The following is a 19,725-nucleotide window of genomic DNA, read 5'->3' as shown; positions in this document are numbered from 1 at the left end:
AAATAGAGCATGTACTTATAATAATGACTAATGAGTACCCAGAACACAACGTTTTAAAATCCACTGAGATGAGTCAAATTGGTTTTGGTGAAAAAAAAACACTAACGAAGAATAATATGATGTCTTTTGCCATGTAATGATTATAATTGACTTGTATGTTAATCAATCGTCCTTCTTGCCTCTTAGGAACTACGAGTATTAATTTACATGTCTACGTAAAATAAAAACAATGAACCTCTATAAGATGGGCATTATTATGAGTATTTCATTCCTTGGCAATGACGGGATCTTAATCCTAATGCAGCTCCTCTACCTACTTGACCAACTGAGCAATTTTCAAGGGAAATGGCACGCGAAAACCTATTACCTATGTCCTATCCTTTTGCTTGCAACAGACAAGGAGGGCCATAACTGGGTAGTCATGAAGTTTAAAGAGAGAAATCTACTAAGGCTTCCTGTCAAACCCCGCCACTAAATTGATGATACTCATAACCTCAATAGAATTATACCTCAGCATCTGACTTCCACACATACAAAAATCACCTATCACATTTGTAGTATGTTGACTGTCCTTTTGACCTTTTAATGAACCCCTGATACTGACCGAGGAGTAATACCAAACATTTACCTTCGCATAAAGGTAAGAACTCGTAATTGGATATGATGACCAGAAGTGCCTTAGCAATTCGTGTATGGATGTCCAATGTTGTCATCAAGAATAGTTACAATGACAACTAAGATAATATGACCAAATTTGCATTAGGAGACATCGAAAGCAAATAGCCTTTAACAGGAGAAGAAGAGACAATGTACCTGATTCACAACAAAGCCCTTCAGCATATTCAGGAAGTCTGCATGCTTTCCTTATCCAGCCGTTCAAGTTCAGTCCAGTTATTTTCCCGCAATAATGCTGCCTCAGTTGAAGATGAAAGTGCTAAAAAATAAAAATATACTAGTGGCCCTGCCTTCAAGAAAATATCAAAAACAAATCCGCATATTTTAACTTCAGACTCCCTCTACACAAATAAGTTTCTTAGGAGGTACTAAAGATACCCTAACAGTCTATAGAAGCTTGAAACTCATAAACAAAACCAAAAAGTTTAGCAGCCCTTGCGCTTGTTAAAGCACCCATCTCTTGGAATCAATCAGTGGAGACTCAATACAATCACACGAAGACGAGTGAATAACGATGCATGATACCTTAATCCGCTCATATTCTCTTATTGCAACATTCTTGGCATCCTCAGTGACACTTATAGTTTCCCTCAATTCTTCTATCTTGCGTATTCTCGACTTGTCACCACCAAATATCTTTGATGACGCGGCTTCCAATTTTTCAGCTCTCTATTTAAAAGAAGATAAATCTGATAAAAGAGTCTGCACCGTCAATAAAGCGCTAGTCCGATCTGAGAAGACACTGTGTACTACTAACATGAGACCCAAGTACTCATGAAGGGTATCCTGCAATTCATATTGAGATATTGCAATGTCCTTTTAGTGGTGAGTTCGACAAAAGGGATTAACTAGAAGAAATGAAATTTTCACGCTTGAGTTAAAGCTTTACCTTTGAACCTTCATAACATCATAGATGAATTCTCTTATAGCCAGACTGAAATACTTAAAACGGGGAAGAGAACTTACCAAGTGCTTCACCGTCTACAAATTTAATTCCCCGTAAAATCTGCTAGCTTTGACAGCTGCAGTTGCCAAATTTTTCATATCAGCTGCCCGTGATCTCTGACAATTAAACACGGCCTCCTCATTCTCGAACTTTGTCAGTTTAATGAAGGCTAGTCCCAGTTCTCCCATTGTTTCCCCCATGTCTTGCTGCTTTAACTAATGATTCCGCCTAAGCATGTGAACATAACATCAAATGACCAGAGATCAGTTTGAGATACAGCAAATACTTGGCCAGGGGCAAAAGTTCATTCTGTACATAAAATGACAGCAACAAATTACCTGTTGCGAAGCATTGCTTAGTTGTAGCTCCATATCATGCATCCTCTCCTTCTTCTCCAAAAACTCTTTATTCTCTTCAACCACAGCAGGTTTGGAACCTCCCCAGTCATTGGCAACCGACTTCTTCAACTCCTTAAACAGTCTCAATAAGTCCCTTCCACCTTTTGCCGGCTGCATGACCTCAAGCAGAGCTACCGCACTCTCACTGAGATCCGTATGCTTCTCTAAAGCTCAAATTTCTCTTTTTTCCCTCTGCCACTGTTGAGGCTTTAATGGCATTGACTTGCTGGGAATCAAAGTAATCTCGAGGATTCTGGATATAAATTGACATGAAGCATCCAATTTCACAGCATCTGTTTTGCAACTTAAAAGTTTTCAGAGGTAAATATTGATGTACTTTTATGTAGAGCGGAGCAAGTGGTGGACCGTGAGGTGCTTGAAGGTCCTCAATCTCTGTGATACGAGAGATCCTTTCCAATCTTCCCTGGTTAGCATTGCCATCATAATCCTCATTAGCCGATTCAACTAGATAATTAGTAAAAGTTGGAAAATATTGAGTTACGATAGAAGAACAAAACAAATAATTCACAGCAGAAATAGGAACTGGGCTAACAAGCAACAGAAATTAGCCACACGTTAATGGAGGTCATATTGCCAAGATCTTTACAAATCATGCTCATGTCGCCATCCGTGAGGAAACGTGCTCCCTCCAAATCTAAGACCTTGATGCCCCGATGCTTTAGCACAATCTTCCGAATCCCATTGAACGAAAAACCGAAGCATCCAAAAAAACAAGGCACTCTAGCAGAATATTTGCCTCCACAATAGACATCAGCAACTCATCCCAGATAAACGAGCCCGAGAAATCCAGACTACTCAAACCCGCCGCATGACGAAAGAAATCCACCAACTCCTCATAGAAAATCGTCTCCTCCTCCATATCAATCAGGGCCAAGGAGACCAAGTGAGGCCTCTTCTTTATCAACGAAGCAATAGCTCTCCCAGTAATTAAGCCACAATCCCTAAACCAAATTTCCCTCAGACACGGGCAATTCACTGGCAGAACGACAAGAGATTGATTACCCGAAACGTCGATTCACGATAGCCTTTGCAGTGTCTGAGACAAGACAGAGATATCATCATCCGTGATCCAAGCCTTATGACGATGTCGAGCTCTTCGAGCAAGGGAAAGTGCTCCGCAATCGAAACCAAGTCGTGACCCCCATAAGCCGAATCATGAATATCATCAAGACCCTCGAAGCCCCGAACTTGGACCCCATCTCGCGCAACCCATTGAAGTGGAGGAACTCCTGGTTCAAGAGGTCGAGGCGCTCGAGGGGCAATGGGAACTGCGTGATCTGGCGGAGGACGGATTGCCGCGAAACGGGCTGAGGTTGATGGACTTGAGGGATGTGAAGCGCCGCAAGAGGAGGGAGTCAAGGCGCGGGGTCAATTGGTTGGGGATGCATGATTTATAGCTTCAAAGGGAAAATGCTTTGGCTGGATTTCCGATATGAGAGGCTACCTACATTTTGTTACTCTTGTGGAAAAATAGGCCACTATGCGCAAAACTGTACAACAATCCCATATAATGAGAAAGATTCTTCTGATATAGACAACCAGTTCTATGGGTCATGGCTGAGGAGTGAGATGAACTTGCAAAGCCCATTTTGGAAATCTTTCTATGAAGCTAAAATAGAAGAAAATCTGGAGGAAGAAACTATCCCAGAAACCCCAGATTTGTCTGGTTTCCCAAAGCATTTCCACGAAAAGGGAGGATGTGAGAAAAATAGCAACGCCTCAGGTGAAGAGAGAGCGAAAAGGAAAGTATGGGAAATAGAACTTGGTACCTCGCCTTGTCAACAGAACAAACAGAAAGGGGGTAATACTGAAGTAAGTACCCTCATGTTAGAACTCCCTTCATTCCAGAGTGGCCGAGAGCTGCAGGATTTGCAGCAAGTAAAAGAAAAGGTGAGAGAAGCGAAAAAAGGGAGAATGGTTTCAATGGAGGGAAAGGCTGATAGTAGTAAAATGATGCTAGATGAGACGAATCTACTTGAAACTCCCATCATTTCTGCTGAGGAAGTCAACATACGGGCTCTGGTGGCTGGCCCTAATAAGCCACCGGGTTACCAATGAGTGTTCTGGTTTGGAACTGTCAAGGGTTGGGCACACCTTTGACAGTTCAAGCTCTACGAGCCATGGTGGCTCAAGAAAGGCCCACTTTGATCTTCCTTAGCGAAACAAAAAATAAAGAAAATGTTATTCAGAGGTTGAGGAGGAATATTAATTTCCAGCATCACTTTGTGGTTAATCCTTCTGGGTTGAGTGGAGGTTTGGCTCTGTTATGGAAAGAAGAAGTAAGGATCACCATTATGGCAGCTACAGAGGAGTTTATTGATATTCAATATGATGACCCAGATCAAGGAATGATATTTCGCATAACGTTGATTTATGCACCAACAGTTTACCAGCAAAGGCTGAGAACTTGGGAAAGTTTGAAAATATTGAAGGGGTGGATTGATCTTCCGTGGGTCTGGATTGGGGATTTCAATGAAATTTTATACCCTTGGGAGAAAGTGGGGAAAAGAGAGACAGATAATTACCGAATGCAGAGCTTTAGCGAGCTATTAAATAGTTGTGGGATGATGGATCTTGAGAGTAAGGGGTGTACATTTACCTGGTCGAACAACAGAGAAGGGGGTCATCTGGTAAGAAAAAGGCTTGACAGGGCTGTTTGTGATTTGAACTGGAGAGTCGCTTTTCCTCTAGCTGAGACTTTCGCTTTACCCGCGATAGGTTCAGATCACAGTCCGATCCTCTTATCTTTGTCTGCTAAGAGGGTAAAAAGAAAAAGAAGTTTCAGATTTGAAGCATTTTGGACAGAAAATGAAGACTGTGGGCGCATAATTAAAGAAAGTTGGGAGGAATCTGAAAGAAAAGGGGTTGATCTGGCACGGAAAATCAAAGATGTCACAGGGGTTTTGAACGAGTGGAGCAAAAGAATTTTTCCAAACAGCAGGAAGCAAATCCAGAAATTGAAAGACGAGTTAGAGAGGATAACAAATGACAGAGATGCTAATCAGAATAAATGTATTCGAGATGAGATATTAGACCAGATTGAATCATTATGGAGAAGAGAGGAAATGTACTGGAGTTTAAGATCTCGCATCAACTGGCTGAAATGGGGGGATAAGAACACTAGATTTTTTCACGCTACCACAATCCAAAGAAGGCAGCGTAACAGGATTTCTATGCTTAAGCATACTGAGCAGGACATATGGGTTAAAGACCAGAAAAAGTTGAAACAGATGACCTCAGAATTTTTTGAGGGTTTATATTTATCAGAAGGGTCACGCAATTTCCTACCTGTCTTACAGCAGTGCCCAACTTTGGTAACTAGTGAGATGAATATGGAACTATCCGCAGAAGTTACCCTTGAAGAAATCCACCAGGCGGTATTTGCGATGGATCCTTTAAAGGCTCCTGGACCCGATGGTCTGAATGGTCTGTTCTTTCAAAAGAATTGGGAAAATATCAAGATGGGATTGTTTGAAGAAATCAAAATGTTCTTCGAGAATGGTATGATGAATCCTGAGCTAAATCGAACACATATCACTTTGATTCCAAAGGTAAAGAACCCCGAAAGACTGGATCAATATAGGCCGATCAGCCTCTGTAACGTGGCCTATAGGATTATCTCAAAAATTTTGGAGAATAGAGTTAAACATTGGCGGCCTGTTCTCATTGCAGAGGAGCAAAGTGCTTTTGTCGGGGGGAGACAAATACGAGACAATATCATTATTGTCCAGGAAGTCTTACATCAAATGAGAGTGAGAAAGAAGAAAAAAAGGTTCCAGGCTATTTTGAAATTGGATATGAAGAAAGCATATGATAGAGTAGAGTGGGATTTTCTGGAAGCTTGTCTCCTAAAGATGGGTTTTTGCACTATGTGGGTGGAAAGGGTTATGACTTGTGTTACTTCTGCTTCTCTCAGTGTGAAATTTAATGGTGAGCCTTTGCCTTATTTTAAGCCGTCTAGAGGACTTCGTCTAGGAGACCCTTTGTCTCCATATTTATTCATTCTCATGGCAAACACACTCTCAATGCTAATGAGGAAGGCGGTGGATGATGGAACAATCAAAGGTATAAAGCTAAATAGGTCTTGTCCAACTTTATCCCACCTACTCTTTGCGGATGATTCCATTTTCTTTCTAGAGGGAAATTTGACAGAATGTCAGAATTTGGCTCAGATTCTGAATCAGTACTGCATGGCTTCGGGCCAGGAAATAAATTTAAACAAGTCAGGGCTTTTCATGGGGAAAAACTGTCCACAACAGCTTCAAAGCAATCTGGCAGGTTTTTTACGAGTTCCAGTCATAGAAAAAACAGGGAAATACTTGGGAATACCATCTGATTGGGGGGACTCGAAGAAACAAATGTTCTCTTGGATCAACGCAAGAGTTAATACGAAGTTGCAAGGGTGGAAGGAAAGTCTGATCTCAAAAGCAGGAAAGGAAATATTGCTAAAATCGGTTGTACAGGCTATTCCACAATACGCTATGTCTATCTTCAAAGTTCCAGTTTCCATTTGCAACTCGATTGAAAAGAGAATAGCGGCATTTTGGAGGAAAAACAATGAAACTGGAACTGGCTTGCATTGGAGAAAGTGGGATGTTTTGAAAACAAGGAAGGATAAGGGGGGTCTTGGTTTTAAAGATCTCATTACGTTTAACAAAGCAATGTTAGGAAAGCAAGCATGGAGGCTTACTCAGAACCAGAATGCTCTGTGGAGCAGGATGCTGAAAGGTATGTACTTTCCAAATGGGAATTTTTTACAGGCTGCGAAGGGTTCTAGGCCTTCATGGGGATGGCAAAGTATTTTGTATGGGAGGGAGAGCATAGTAGGGTCATCGCGATGGTCAATTGGTAATGGGGAGATGGTTAATATTCGAGAAGACCTCTGGCTACAAAGGAGAGTGATAGGGGGGCCGGCAAACAGAAATGAACCTCTGAAGGTGTCAGAGTTGATCTCTAGAGAGGAAGCAAAATGGAATGAATATAAAATCAAAGATTTGTTCGATGAAGGAATAGCAGAGGAAATTCTAGCCATCCCAATCAACCCTCACCTCAGGAAAGATAAACTAGTGTGGACAGTTAAACAAAATGGATCCTTTACTGTTAAGAGTGCCTACAACAAAATGAGAGAGGAGGCTCAGAAAACAGATACAGAGCAGGCTTCCTCCTCCTTCCAGCCTTCAAGAAAGCTTTGGAACAGAATCTGGAAAGCTAAGATCCCCCCAAAGGTGCGTGTGTTTATTTGGCAGATATGTCAAAATGCACTTCCAACTAAAGAAAACCTGTTTAAACGAAAAATCATACCTCACCCTTACTGCTGTTTGTGTGACTCTCAAGTGGAAACCATGGAGCATTTGTTTTTAGCTTGTCCTTGGACTGAATGTATCTGGCAAGATCAAAGGCTCTTACTCCTTCACCCTCCTCCAAACAGCGCAAGAATGGATGCGTGGCTTCAAGACCTGATCGAGAACCCTGTTACTTCTTCCTGCTTCGATGGAACAACTGTCCTGCTCTGGTGCATATGGAAGACAAGGAATAATTTAGTTTTCAGAGGGAAAAAGCCAGATCCGGAAACCGTTATATGCGAAGCAGAGGCGCTTATGTGAAGTTATAGGAAATCGACCGGGAAAGTTCAAAGCTTTATAGAAACTAGACAAGATCCCCCTCAAACATGGACTCCCCCTATGAAGTCTGACCTGAAACTGAATATTGATGCCTCTGTAGGTGGTGCCGACGGTGATGGAGCCATCGCAGGTGTTCTCCGTGACTCCAATGGGACCCTGGTGGACGGATTCGTGCAAAAAATTCGATCTTGCTCCCCAGGTCAGGCGGAAGCAAGAGCTCTGCTAGAAGCCTTGAAGTTCATCAAGCGGAGACGTCGGGAGTCAGAGAACTCAGAGAGGAACAAGATAATAGTTCACACTGACAATCGTACTTTGGCTTTGGAAGTCAATGGGGAAGTAGAGATGGGTTGGGAAACTGAAACCCTAGTCATGGAAGCCCAACTTATGCTGGCCCAGGACGAGAACATCTCGGTAGCCCATTGCTGTCGCACAACGAATTTCGTAGTTGATTGGCTTAGGGGAGGCCGGTTCGGTGGAACCGCCGGTTCCGATTTAGGAACCGGCGGTTCCGGTTCCACGAAAAGGTGGAACCGGAACCGGCCGTGTAAAATGGCGGTTCCGGGCCGGTTCCGATTCCGCTTCGGAACCGGCAGTTCATTCCGATTCATTTTTAATAATAATTTTTAAAATAATAAATTATAAAATAAATATAATAAATTATAAATTATAAAATAAATATAATAAATTATAAATTATAAAATACAATTAAATTGTACATTGTAATAAAATATGGGAAAAAAAAAAAGGAATGGGCTTGAACTTAATGAATTATCATTAAACGGCCTACATATCTTCTTGGGGATCGAAGAATCAAAGCCCATGTAGTTCTTTTTACCTTTGAGAACCCCAACTTACCTCATCGTCAATCGTCGCTACCCGTTGTGGTACCCGTGGCGGTGGTATCTCCAACATCATCCCTAAAAAATTCGTGTTCACGATCTAACTCTTGGTGTCGATATTTCGCCCTCGTCCAATCGCCGACACAAGCTTGAGCTTCCACAGTCCGGGCTTAATCTTGAACGGCGAGAGTCCAAAATTAATCCTCCGTAACTAAATGCTTGTTCAACCGCAACCGTTGAAGAATGGGTTGCTAATATTTGACGAGCGATGAGGGCGAGAACCTGGATACTCGATTTGGTGACTCTTCCACCACTTCAAGATTTCAAATCGTACTATGTTACGTATCACGAAACTCAAATTGAGTGGTTAAATATTTTTCTAATTCAGAAATATTACCTGTTGCCCCTTTTTGTTTTTTTTGCCTACTCTTAAGCATATTATACCCTCTACTAAGTGAACTACCACCTTCGCTACGTGAGGCGGTAGATTGTAAAGATCCAGAATCACTTAAACCATATCTACTACAAAATTCTCCATATAATGCTACCATAGATTCTTTAACATGTCCTAATATATTTGAAATATCTATTGAATCTTCCAAATGTAAACAATCATGATAATACACATTCAAATAATCTTGTAAACCGTCTAATTTAATACGTGGATCAAAAACAATACCAACTAAATAGACAAGAGGAATTTGCAAATAATAATACAACCATTTTTCTCGCATTACTAAAATAGTTTGACCTAATTCGGTATCTTTTTCATATTCACTAAAAACACTACTAATATTAACACACTCTATTAAAAATAAATGCGCTGTAGGATAATAAATACCAGATAAAGTCTTAGTAGCATCATTAAAAATTTTCAAAATATCTAAAATTTTCTTGCAAACGTCCCAATGTTGAGGAAGTAAAGTAATTTAGGGAATATTTTGTGAAATAAACATACATAATAAATCTTTATATTCAAAAGTTTGCCGAAGCAACTCGTACGTAGAATTCCAACGAGTCGGAATATCTTTTGGAAATCTTCTTGGCCTTCTCCCATTTTGTTTACAAAATTTTCCCCATGATTTCATACATTGGGGACGACTCCATAAAAATTTAATTGCACTTTTTATTGGGGCGAGAGAAGTGTCAAGAGTTCGTAAACCATTTTGTACACATAAATTTAAAACATGACAAGCACATCTAATGTGAAAAAATTGTCCGCCAAAAGTGGGTTTGCAAATATTTTCTAATTCGGGAATAAAAGTGGTATTTGCGGTGGCATTATCAAAACCAATTGAAAATACTTTATTTATTAAATTATATTCTTCTAAAACTTGCCTAATTATTCTATAAATATTATGAGCCGAATGGCTTTCATCAAAAACTCGGAATGCAATAAGTCTTTTTTAAATCATCCAATTGTCATCTATCCATGACACGTGACACCCATATAAGAATGAATTTGCCAAGGATCACTCCAAATATCGCTACCTATATGCACACGTCCATTGAATTCCGCAAAAAATTTTCCTAAAGATTTTTTTCCTTTTTTATAAAGATGAAAAACTTCGCCTTTAAGAGTATTTTTTGGAATAGTTGGCGCTTGCGGAACCAACGCAGTATTTATCAAATATTTCATATTAAAATTTTCACCAGTATTAAACGGAGCATGATCAAGGGCAACATATTCACCTAATGTTTGTTTATAAAGTGCTTCAAGTGAAACGAAATAAAGGATGAGGCTTAGAAGTGGCGTACCCGGAAATTTGTTGTTGCGTATTGTCGATCCCCGCTTGCGTTGGATGTTTTTTCGTCAAATGCCGACGGAATGTTCCGTAGCCGTCTCCTTTCGTGAATTTATATGTTTGCGAACAATATTTACATTTTACATTATACTTACCTTCGACTTCATCACGTAACTTGTCGAAGTGTAGCCACAAGTCGGATGTATTATCTCGGCCCTTCCGTTCCGGCTCATTTGCCGTTGACGTTTCTTCGACACCGGTGGGAGGATGAATACTTTCTTGTGTTGGGATGTGCTCGACGTTCGGAATCGGGACATAGTTGATATTATCGTCGTCGTCTTCCCAACTTGCATACTCACGAGGATCGTATTCATGAATGGGATACTCGGAATCTCCCATAGCCATCTTGTCCTTGTCGGCATTTCGCTTCCACTTGCCATTTTTGAGAGAATTGATCGGAAATCCGATTGAGAGAATTGAGTCGGGATTGAGAGAATTGGGAGAATTTGAGCGATTTGAGAGGATTTCAGGAGAGAATTCGAGAGATTGTTCGAAGAATTTGTGACAAAAATGAAAGGGGAAGCATATGCATTTATAGGCAAGAATCATTTTTAATTTTTTTTTTTTTAAAATGTAAAGCAACGGCCCAAAGGAGGGGGGGCCCGGGCCCCGGGGGTAGAGGGGGGCCGGGCGGAGAGCCCAACGGCTCTCTGCCCCCGGGCCCACCCTTTTTTTTTTGGACGGTTCGGAACCGGCCCGGAACCGCCGGGTTCCGGCTGGTTCCCACGTTTCCGGAACCGTGGGCCCGGTCAACGGGCCGGTTCCGGGCCCACGGGCCCAAATGGCCCCCTCTAGATTGGCTCGCTAAGGCTCATCGTCTAAATAGTGTTCCTGTATTTTGGGTCTCTAGACCACCTCCACACCTTTTGGATCTTCTATGTTTAGACGCTCCTCCTGTGGGCTATGCTTGTAAGGACCCTTAATTTTTCGTATGGAAGTTTCTTTCGGACCAAAAAAAATTGGTTGGGGATGGAAAGGGAAAAGGAAAAGAAAGAAAGTGGCAGAGATTAGGTCAAAATTAGCAACAAACCTTTATTTGTGGCCATTTAGCGATACAATTAGCGACGAAAAATTTTGCCACGAATGGACTCCGTCGCCAATTAGCAACAACAGTAGTTGTCGTCGCTAATTTTGTGACGAATTTAGCGATTAACATTTTATCCGTCGCTAATTAGCGACGATCGTTGCTTTCATCGCTAATTTCGCGACGAACTTTTTTTTTGGCTAATTAGCGACGAATTTTGTGATGAATTATTTTTACGACGAACATTTTTCGTCGCCAATTAGCGATGACGGCCATTTTCGTAGCTAATTTTGCGACAAATTATTTTTTGTTGCTAATTAGAGACGAATAATTTTGCGACGAACAATTTTTGTTGCCAATTAGGGACGAAATTAGCCACGACACTTACCACGTAAAAGGAAAAAAAATAAAAACATATAGACAAATAATAATAATAATCAACAACAAAAATAATAATAACAATAACAATTAAATTGTGTGGTTTGTCGCCATTTAGTGATGAAATTTCCGATGACCTATTACATTAATAATAATAATAATAATAATCAACAACAACAACAACAATAATAATAACAATAATAATGATAATAACAATTAAATCGTGTGATTTGTCGCCATTTAGCGACGAAATTTCCGACGACCTATTACAATAATAATAATAATCAACAACAACAACAACAATAATAATAACAATAATAATGATAATAACAATTAAATCGTGTGATTTGTCGCCATTTAGCGACGAAATTTCCGACGACCTATTACAATAATAATAATAATCAACAACAACAACAATAATAAAAATAATAATGATAATAACAATATTAATAATAATAGTAATAATGACAACAAGAATAACATACGTCGCAATAAAAATAATAATTACACATAATTAGTAAAAAGTCTAAAAAATCCTAATATTCATCTTCATCATCATCTTCACCTTCACCTTCATCTTCGTCTAGATCTTGATCTTGATCTTCATCTTCTTCATATGCTATATCCTTCTAGTGTTCCTCGATTTTTTTCGTGCTTTGGTTTTACATACAGCCCACCAATCAGCTTTATCATGTTTCAAGCTAGCATATGATGCATAATATACTTGAATTGCTTGTTGTGCGATGATGTTGTCTCTAATTTTGCAGCGAATAGCTTTCGTCGCCAATTACCGACGAATTTGTTTTTGTTGCTAATTTTCTATGGCTAAAACCTTATTTTTTTGTAGTGTTTCCCTTGCATGATTTGATTTTTGCATACATGTACTACTTCGTTCTTGTTTTCACTACAAAAACAATAACAATAATAGTAATAATGATAACAAGAATAACACTAATAATAACAATAATAATAATCAACAACAACATTAATAATAAAAATAATATTGATAATAACAATATTAATAATAATAGTAATAATGACAACAAGAATAACATGCGTCGCAATAATAATAATAATTACACATAATTAGTAAGAAAAAGCGACAGATTATCCATGCTCCATCTCAAAAGAACAGAAATAGAAGCATCGGTTTCCTTAATGCATCAAAAGTAGATGTCACGATCCGAAGCTTCTTAAAATGTATCGCCACTGAAAATAATTTCTATAAAGATCTCATCATTGCCTCTGGAAAATGACCTCTTAAAGTTGAGTCACCTCTTAGAACTACTGTGTAATCACCTCTTAAAGTTATCAACACCTATATATCACAAGCAAATATTGATTGTAGACTATCAAAAAAATGACCATCAGCATAGAAATAAAAATGAGCACAAGCGTTGTCTTATTACACATCAGCATAGAAATCGACCAAGATAATTGGAAATAAAGAATGATTTGTAATTGGGAAAAGTACACTAGAAATGTCATAACTTGTGTACGGCGTTCACTTAAGTGCCATAACTTTCAAAACGTTCACTTAAGTGCCATAACTTTTAAAAATCGTTCACTTGAGTGCTACAAGAACTTTTCCGGCGTGCCACGTCGGCTTTCCGGCGTCTACAGTAATTTTTCCAGCGTGCTACAGTAACTTTTCCGGTGTCTACAAGTAACTTTCCCGCCGCCACATCAGCTTTTTCGGCTGCCACGTCAACATGGCACTTAAGTGAACGATTTTTAAAAGTTATGATACTTAAGTGAACGTTTTGAAAGTTATGGCACTCAAGTGAATACCGTACAAAAGTTATGACACTTCTAGTGTACTTTTCCCTTTGTAATTAGAATCAATAGCAGCAATGTAATTGAAAATGATTTGTAATTGGGAGCAAAGTCCATAATCTGTTTCAACCCAATACGAAACTCATGGACCAATCCTCGATGTTCGGGTAAGTTCTTATTATATATCCAAGTCCTATCTTTTTGTATTGTGCCTGCATACGAATTAAAGATTTATAAAATATTAAAAATATCATATCTAACGTTTAATACTCTTAATTAAAATCATAAAATTCTAAAAATTAAATTCTATTTGTGACCAGACAATTACTTTGAAATTGAAAAAAATAACCATGTCAAAAACACTTACCCAAGTATTTGCTTGAATTATTTATAGTAGAATATGGTTAATCCGATGAGAATTGCAAATTTTGTCGTTAATTGTATAAATTAATGAAGAAAAGAAGTTGGTGGACAGCGACGAAAATCACATTTATTGCTAGAAAACAAAATATTAGTCACTAAATTAGTGACGAAAATCTGTTTTCATCGCTAAACCAACATCTGTAATTTAGCGACGAATCACTTTTTTGTCGCAAATTTTGCGACGAATTTTTTTTGTCGCTAATTTACTGACAAAAATCACATTTTGTCGCTACATTAGCGACAAAAACCATGTTCGTCGCAAAATTTGCGACGAAAACGGAATTCCGTCGCTAATTTAGTGATGAAACTATGATTCGTCGCTAAACCAATGTCCGTAATTTTTCGATGAATCACTTTTTCGTAGCTAATTTTGCGATGAATCTCTCTTTTGTCGCAAATATTGCGACGAATTAGTTTTTCGTCGCTAAAATTAGCGATGAATCACGTTTTTAACGCTACTTTCATTGCAAATTAGCAACAAATATTTTTTTCGTCGCTATTTTCATCGCAAATAGCGACGAATGTTTTTTTCGATGCTAGTTTCCTCGCAAATTAGCAACGAATTATTTTTGTCGTTAATTTTCCGTAGCCAAATCTTTACTTTTTTTTGTAGTGAAAGAATTTATGAAAAGTTTACAATGTATGGAGCACTACGAAGAAAACAAAGATGAAACATAATCTAGTTGTTAGTCTACAAAGAAAGGATAGACGACCCAATTTTGAGAAACCATCTACATTGCTTTGTAAGAATTTGTCGAGTGATATGCCCTTAAAGCAACCATGTAATAGTTACATGCTAGGGATTTCAGTTGTTCTTTCAATTTCGTATTTAATTAATGGAAAATATGTCCAATTATCTAAATATATGAATAAATTTCATAATATCAGTTGTGACTGGACCTATTCTTAAGATGTTGATAATATGTATGACGGGTTTACGGTTAGGCTGAATCTTTAAGCTATTCCTCGGTCGATGGATCATTGAATGGATATTAATGATCCTGTTGAGATCTGTGTGTTCTTAACTTCACCATTAATATTGGATACTTAAGGGAATGACGAGTCACAAGTCATCGGGTATTGCGATGCCCGAGTTAGAACATAGGTGCTTGTACCAAAAAAGTTTATTGAATGTGACACGATTTGAACCGTTAGCAACATGGAAGTTTTTTAGCATGGTCAATGTCTAAACGTTCATGCTCTGATCTTGTGTAAAAATTCTTAGACCTTAGACACAGTGTTGACTTGTGTGTTGGATAGTTATGGTTCACAATGGTGCATATTGGCTATTCGTCGATCCGTCTCTGTACTTGATGGTCATAGTTCATGCACATACGAAGTCACACGTGTGCGCAAAAATGAAATCTGTCTCCTTGTTACATATAAGGTATGATATCCTATGTGATCTAATTATGACAATGCATTGAAATCCTCTGCTGAGGTTGTAATCGAGAATGAAATGTTTATGTCTCGTATAAATGCATGCCAAATTAGATTTACACATATGATTGAATTGGTGACTTGACAAATAATAGTAAGACAGAAGGATTGAATTGCATTGTATCCAAAGCTAATGGGTTCATTATGTTCTTAAAGCATTCACATTGTCTAGGTAGCCATGACATGTTGCTAGATGTCACTCATGGCTTGTAGGACCTGGAGATTGATCGGGATAATCAATTCTCTTGGATGTTCTAATGTTTTAGTGCACGTCTTACTATCGGTTCGGTGATGAACCTAGGGATGTCACACATCATAACCAATTCAGGATGGCGTTGAATGTGAAAGACGACATTGCAAATTTGTTTGCAATCACGGCTATCGAATAGTGGGGCTGAAATTAAATTGAATAGGATTTAATTTAATCCTTATTTTTTGTCATGGACGTACGTGCATATGATGCACACACACTCTTAAAATGTACACATATTGATGTATCCAAAATGCACACATGTATTTGTGTTGCATGCACATATTGATAATATATATGTGTGTATTTGTGTTGCACGCACATATTGATGTGCGTGCAATAGTTTATTTTCTTAAAAAAAAAAGGGAAAAACAAATAAAAACTTAGTGCATACGATGCTGACCGTGTGCACGATCGATAACTATTTCTGATCGCACGTAATAGTGTGATCAGCAACGGTTGCTGAGTGGGAGCAATTTTGTGTTTGTAAAAAAGGTGTTTTTTTTCTTCTCTCTCTCAAGGGTGTGCAAGTAAGAATGGAAAAAAATTTACTCTCTTATTTTTATGAGTATCATAACCAAAATAAAAGAGAGTTCGGAGAATTAATTCCACAATATTGCTAGCACAATTAAAGTGGTGATTCTAGCAAGTTCGTTTTTTCATTCGATGTTGTGATTGGTGGTGTGTCCGAACTAGAAGTCCGACACTTGTGAGGCTCGAATCGAAGAACATTTGAGCCATGTCATTTCAAGCACGCTTCGAGAGGTAATTCATTTAACTTCATTCATTAAATATGATTTTTTTTATTGAAACGCACGAATTACGTCTCTAGAGATATATGTATGGGTGGGTTTTTAGTTTCATTGCGTTTATGTTTTATTTTTGCCTATGTATGTTACGCGTGTCCGACAGAATGTGTTTACAATGTGAAGCAAATAGGATAGGGACAATGCTACACAGTAATATCAATCATTAATCATTGTCAGGGATAACAAATTGAAAAACGACATCGCTTTTCTTCTCTCCCTTTTGCAACAAGTTCTCCACGTATCTTGAATTTTTTTTTCCTTCTCCCTATTTTTTTTGGCAAGTGCAGCAGATAAAGGGGCCGTGCCCGTGCGGGCTTGCACTCAGAAGTTCAAATGAATTCATGGCTCATCTTACTTGTGGTCTGACTTGAGTTCAATTCACAAACGGGAATTAATTTAAATAGGATGCCAAATTATTTAATGTTGATATTTTTGCTTAGGGTTCGGATTTGATCCCTAATTTCTATTGCTAAAAAACCAAATAGGATCGTTAAAATTCAGATGTCAATAATCGAGAAGTTTATCTAGGAGATTTTTTATTTTATTTTATTTCCATGCACGCCTTTTGGAAAAGAGTCATTTAATTAAGTTCTCTTTTAAGTGAAGAAAGTATGACGGCCTTACTAATAGTGGAGATCCAATCGGGAGATGTTTTGGCTTATAATTCCAATTGTGCAATTTCCAATTACATGTTTGAGGACAATCTTTGACTGATGTGGGGAAAAAGGGCTGAAACATCATCTTTTGGCCCTTTTGTTACCCCAATTTGAGTTGAAAATGAAACCCTAATCCTTGAGTTTTCTAATTGTACCGACTCAAAACTTTGACGAAACGTCTTCCAACTGTATTGACCTGGTTCCTCAATCTTCTTTTTCTCCGATCATGCTTCCAGGAGAAGACTCAAGGATTAGGGTTTCAATTTCAAGTCAATTTGGGGTAACAAAAGGGCCAAACGATGCTGCTTTAGCCCTTTTTCGCCACATTGTTCAAAGACTGTCCACGTTGCACTAGAGTTCTTGGAAAAAAATTCACATTAAACTCGGAAATTAATTCCAAAGTCCACGCAGGGAAAATCGCTAAAATAAACACTTGAGTAATCAGTTTTTGACCAATACAGTACTCAAGTGATTGCTCAAAATGTTTTGACACTTTTATTATCATTTGCACAATTTTTTACCATGGTTTGACTACATTTGTCAAAATTTAACCTCGTCAAAGATTCGATCTAATAGCACAATGGGGTCATGTATTGTGAGAGCTTTCCAATAACCACTTGAATGGTCAGAATAATACTTGTTTTGATGGACTAGTACAATGGGGTCATAGCAAGTACCGTCCAAACGCCAGCTGGTCTTTTGGATTCCCGTTCCCACCCATAGAATCAATGAAACTGGAAAGGCTGGCTACCACCAGTCAATTTCTACGTGGAATTTTCGTGACTTCGGACTTGGATCCAGTCGCAATACTCGCTCCTTTGAAAGATGACGAATAGAAAACGGAAGGACATAACCAAGAAAACACAAGGAAAGTGGTAAGGGAGAGGTGTGCTGGCTTATCAGTTCAAAACCGAATTGGGGAAAACTGAACTAAACTGCTAATCGAATAAACTGAACTGAAAATTTCATGCATTTCGGTTCGGTTCAATTTTCAATTCAGGTAATTGAAAAATAAGTATCCTTTTTTCTTCAGTTCGGTTATTTTTGTTCGATTCGGTTCAATTAATCAAATCGCATTGAAAATCTCCAAAATAACCATTCTTTTTTATTTTCCTTTTTTCTTTCTTCTCTTTTTTTTTTTTTTTGTCAAGGGGCAAAGGGCCGGGGGAGCTGTCGGCCACTAGCCGAGGGGCGGTAACCATTGGGCGAGGGCTGTAAAGCCTTTGTTGGCCCCGGGCAACGGGTCTTGATGATGCTAGATTTGGTGTTGGCAAGGGCGGGCGAGGGCCACGACTCGCCGAGGGTTGCCCGGCCCCGCTAGCCCTTAGCCAGTGCCCAGCGGTTCTGCCAACTTTGAATAAAAAAGGAAAAAAGAAAAGAAAAGAAAAGAGAGAAAAAAGAATAATAAAAAGAAAAAGAAAAATCGAAAATCAAACTGAAATATTATGGTGTAAGCTTGAACCGAATCGAATCTCGTCCTAAACTGAATATAAACTGAATTGAATTCACCCGAAAATCAAACTAAATAGAATCGAAGTAAACCATTGACATCCCTACTTTGTACGCCATGAAATTTTCCACCAAAAAAAGAGGACCAAAAGAGTACGAGTCCCATTGGGTGCTTTTTTATGGTAGGTAAAGGCTCTACTAATTGCCTATATTCTAGCTACGGCTTTAGTCTTTCACTAAATTCGAGAAAAATTATTCATTCAGTCGTATACTTATTATAGAGATTTTATGGTGGTTCTAAAATTTCAATTTTGCTAATATAATCGCAAACCTTTTCGTGAATTTCGGTGTAATCCTTTCGGCCAACTTTCTTCTGAAAATGCCGACATGACGATTCAGTCATTGTCGACCGCCTTACGTAGCATGGCCGGAGATCTGGTGTGGACAAATTTTGTGTATTTTCAGTATTTATGCAGTCATATTTTTTTCGACTTCACTTTATTTTTTTAGTTCCTACCTTTTTTTTGTGCTATTGTTCATGTTCCTCTGTAGGTACTAATCCAATGCCGCTCCCATGGCCACAGCGTCTGCAAGAGGCAATTCACTGTGCCACTGTCGCTAGAAAATTTTCCGTTCTTCATCTTCGTTTTCGGTAAAAATGGAGGATTGGATTTTCCAATAACCCTACTAGGAATAGACAGTCATTGATGTTGTAATGGTTGGCTTTTGATTAATCAATATTAACTAGTACAAAAAAGAAAGAGAAGCTGGCTCTCTTTATAAATTAAAGGGGCTCATGTCCAAGGAAAGGCAGATAGAGAAGAAAAGAGACAAGGAGAGAAAGAAAGAAAGGAGAAAAAAAATAAGAAACGGAAAGGAAAAGGGAAAGGGATACAAGTAATGGAGGCCTCATCAAGCCAAGTTAACTTATGAATTCTGGGCCGATGGATTAAATACAAGAGTTGTAAGGCCGAGAAAATATGGGAGATTGGCAGTTTAGAGTATCGTGGAGCTGTAGGATTTTACAAAACTCGATTTCAGCTTATGATTTGCTCAAAATGAATTTTCGTGCTTACGCCCGCGTGTTGAAATAATAGTGAATTTCCTATTTTAGCGATGGCTTTGGCCCGTTTTCGGCTATCTTTAGAGTCAGGGAAGCTTAGGATATTTAATTATCTCAAAAGGGCTTTTGTTTGACAAAAGATTTACTGAAAT

The 19,725-nt window shown here is 38.6% G+C and overlaps 1 long non-coding RNA gene and 3 pseudogenes across 1 annotated transcript; 1 reads left to right on the top strand and 3 right to left on the bottom strand.

The window, feature by feature from the left end:
- The window catches only part of LOC115732562, a 2,796-nt pseudogene extending 609 nt beyond the window's left edge, over positions 1–2,187 (bottom strand).
- The window catches only part of LOC125316202, a 24,882-nt pseudogene extending 5,157 nt beyond the window's left edge, over positions 1–19,725 (top strand).
- Positions 2,209–2,561, bottom strand: LOC125316207. Its single transcript, XR_007199512.1, has 2 exons — positions 2,357–2,561; positions 2,209–2,272 (listed from the first exon to the last, which is right to left on the bottom strand). It is a non-coding gene; the product is annotated as an uncharacterized LOC125316207 (long non-coding RNA).
- LOC125316285 lies at positions 2,568–3,239 on the bottom strand (annotated as a pseudogene).

The sequence above is a fragment of the Rhodamnia argentea genome, chromosome 8, assembly GCF_020921035.1.
Source record: "Rhodamnia argentea isolate NSW1041297 chromosome 8, ASM2092103v1, whole genome shotgun sequence".
In the NCBI taxonomy this organism is placed as follows: domain Eukaryota; kingdom Viridiplantae; phylum Streptophyta; class Magnoliopsida; order Myrtales; family Myrtaceae; genus Rhodamnia; species Rhodamnia argentea.
This window is presented reverse-complemented; position numbering and strand designations above follow the sequence as displayed.